A 3,198-nucleotide genomic window follows, 5' to 3' on the forward strand; every position below is an offset into this window, starting at 1 on the left:
GTGCCCAGAACTGAGACCCGTCTGCATTTGACGTGGTTGCAGTTGCCTCTGACTGGTGAGACACGTGCGTGGTTTCTGCTAAACGTTGCAAGCGTTCGCTCCGTATCCCTCAGGAGAAGGCAACGGGTCTGCTGGACCAAATGTCTCAGCTTATTCATCACATCTCTTTGTGGGCTGCGTTGCTTTGGCTGTTACTGAAATCGCTCTGCTTTTCCAAGCGGGACACGTTGCGCTCCGGAGCACCGAGCGGTGGTTTTGGTAAGCGTCGGCGCGCAAGGCCGCTTCGCTCCGCAGGGCGACAGCTCGGTGCGCGCCTTGCCCTCGGTGAGCTGTGCCACCTCGCCGGGCGCAACGCAGCTTGGGCAGCAGGCTGTGGTCGGGGGGCAAGGCGGCACGCCGGTGCGCGACCAGCTCCTTGGAGAGCCTACCTGTCCGGAGGAGGGGAAGAACCCGCCTCTCCAGCTCTTTTCCACCTTGGGCCTCGTTAGAACGAAACGAGGATTGCCAGTTGGACCAGAGTTGATCTGTGCTGGGAACACTACTTCTCTGGGAGTAGATCCAAGACCACCAACCACCGTGCGCGCGGAGCGTTTTACCATCACATCATCAGAACGAGCTGGACGCCGCTTGTTCGCGGCTGGCCTCGGACCAGGGTGCTTCAGGTGAAAGTTCAGGGATTTTTAAACTAGCTTGACAAAATGCCCTRTTCTTTCCCACTTCCTAATTAATGGGGCTGTCTAGACCCTTTCCCCAATCAACTCCTCCACCTTCTTAGCTGGCCAAAGCCTGCACCTGTCCTCACTCCCTTCTCGCAGSCTGTTTTTAATTCACAGCCCTGCGGGTCTCCCTTCCACAGGCCCGGGCTGGGGTTGCTGCATTTTGCAGGCAATGGATTAAAAAATGAGATTGTAAAATGATTCCAGCATATGACTGTCACGCATCATTTATTTAACAAAAAAAAAAAAGAAAGAAAGAAAGAAAGAAAGAAAAAAAAAAGCTGACTGGAAGCTCCATCTACTGCTTGTTTGCCTTGTCTATCTAGGAAATGGAATTTAAATTACTGCATCGCTTTAGGAATGGCTTGTAATCCCAGTATACTGAAATCATCAGTTTTTCATGGGGTGGGAACAGCAGATAATAAGAGTTTCTGCAGTAAGTACGATGTCAAGTGTGATGGCAAGATGCACTTTGAAGTATTATTGTTATGGGTGGGAACATACAGCCACAGAAATAGCAGGTCTGCCTTTGTGGGGGAAGATGCTGAAGGCCTGTCATCAGCTTGCTTGCATTTGTGGGGTGCTTTCCTACGAGGATACTCACAGCTTGATTCATATTCTCACTGACAAGAAGGAAAAACTTTCCAGAGCCTGTAACAGGCTCACTTTTACAAAGAATATGAGATTTTTCACTTTTGCTTTAGCACAATATTTTCTTAGCCTCTTCTTGATTTGCAAACTCCTAAAAAATTTTGCTGGGAAACTGCTGACCCTTCTGTTACAAATTTCAGCTTGCTGACAACAGGCTTGGGCTTTTTCACTTTTGCCAACYGCTGAGCAGAGCTCTCCAAGCACGGGGGTTTCATGGACCACGAGTTGAAGCTGTTGTAGTGTGAGGCAGGGTGGAGCTGTGTTCTCATTTTGTTTTAGGAATTAACATAAGCAGAATGATCCCATCTGATGCTTGTGTTTCCAGTTATGTATGGTAGTAAAAACAGTAAAGATAATAGAGCTCTGGCTGTGAATTAGGATGCCGTTGTGCTAAGAGCTGTGCCAATGCCGAGCAGAAAGTCAGGAGGCCTCAGAGAATTATTTTCTCAAAATATCTTGTCTAGATGACTAATTTTGTCAAGACGTCTAACTTTCAGATAGCTCAAATTAGCTGAAAGGAATCCTGGGCCAGGTCTCCTCTTTAACTAAATCCCTCATCAAGTACCTCTGCATTCGTGAAGCATTAAAAATAACATCTTTTAAAATGTAGTAAAGATTCAGGTTCCTAGAGATACATTCCCTCTTGAAATAGCAGTTTTGGGTATTTTCTGCTTCTTGAACCAGATACAAGAAGACGAGTTACACTCCATTTCCCATTGCCAAAGTTGCTTCTATAAATGTTGAGGTTGCAAGTTGTATGTTTGTTTGTTTTTTGAGGGGGGAAGATAAAGAAGATGCAGCACAGAGAATTAACATTTTTAGTAGAAAATATATTTTTATCTAAAGGTGACAAAACATACAATTTGACAATCAAAAATRTCTTCTATTGCCAAATGGAAACAGTGAAAGAAAAAAAAATTAAAAAAWCTTTTGCACAGGTTCTCTCTGATGAGTCTAAACTAYAGYGTTTATCTGAGTGTCTCCAGAAATGCTAATTTAAATGTCAGCAATGTTGATATGAGTTTTTAACTGTTAATCACTTTAGCATTTAACATGCATGTTCCAAAACCCCATACCATCTCACTGATTTCCCTAGAGGCCCAAAGCCTCAAATATCCTCAGTACAGCTGTCAAAAAGCTTCTGCCACCTCTCTTCAGCTATTCTTTAATGCTAATATGTGCTTTCAGCAAAAAGTACCATGACACAAAGACTGTTGAGAAGATTGAAAAGTGAGTGGTTTACAATGTAAAATACCTTGACGAGGAGAAAATAGTGGGTWCTAGATATCTCTTACATCTGGCAGAGAAAAATCCAGATAAAAATCAATRGGAAAAGCCAGATGTATTTRAATGAAGAATAAGGCATCTCCTCCRTCTTCTCTGGGTGACTTCAAATTGAGATGACTTTGAGGAAAATATTATTTGAGGTCATGCATAAGGTGTGCTCTAGTAAAATGTTTATTACTTTTTAAAATGCATAACTGGGTGAAATATAGCAGCGTACCACAGACAGGAGTAACCTGATGACCTAATGTTTTGTCACGACGTGAAGATCTCTTAAGTTCTTCTATTAGGTTACCTTTCCTCAGCCTCTCATTATTTTACAGCACTTCATCATCATCTTCACARTAATTTTCTTTCTAAAACAGCTAGGGGACATCCGCCCCAAGCCCAAATGTCTTCACCATGAATCTTTTTTCCTGCTACTGTTTTCCACTTCTATTGTATTCTTACTTTTGATCTCTGAATTGTTCCCAACTCTGTAGTGTTTTCTAGTTTCGCTTTTATATTTTAGGAGAGGTGACTTGTGCTACATGGTGAAGCAAGGACG

The sequence above is a fragment of the Rhea americana genome, unplaced genomic scaffold (genome assembly GCF_003343005.1).
Source record: "Rhea americana isolate MKP2758 unplaced genomic scaffold, rheAme1 scaffold_99, whole genome shotgun sequence".
NCBI classification, from domain to species: Eukaryota; Metazoa; Chordata; class Aves; order Rheiformes; family Rheidae; genus Rhea; species Rhea americana.